Genomic DNA, 286 nt, shown 5'->3' with positions numbered 1-286 from the left:
CCGGTCCGATTCCAGGTGGAATCGGTCCGTTTCCAGGTGGAATCGGTCCGTTTCCAGGTGGAATCGGTCCGTTTCCAGGTGGAATCGGTCCGGATCCAGCTTCTGTAAAACTCCAGTTTCGTCCGATCCTTCGTTCAGTACTCGCGTAAGCTCCCGGATATCCTCCCAATTGTTGTATATGCTCTCATTTGACGCGAGGAGAGATATCTCTAAAGGATCGACTTCCCGAAACTGATCGGAGACTTCTTGAGTGAGGATTTCATGCACATCAACATAGCATGCTGAA

The sequence above is a fragment of the Tarenaya hassleriana genome, unplaced genomic scaffold (genome assembly GCF_000463585.1).
Source record: "Tarenaya hassleriana unplaced genomic scaffold, ASM46358v1 Cleome613, whole genome shotgun sequence".
Lineage (NCBI taxonomy): Eukaryota > Viridiplantae > Streptophyta > Magnoliopsida > Brassicales > Cleomaceae > Tarenaya > Tarenaya hassleriana.
Note: the sequence above shows the minus strand (reverse complement) of the source record.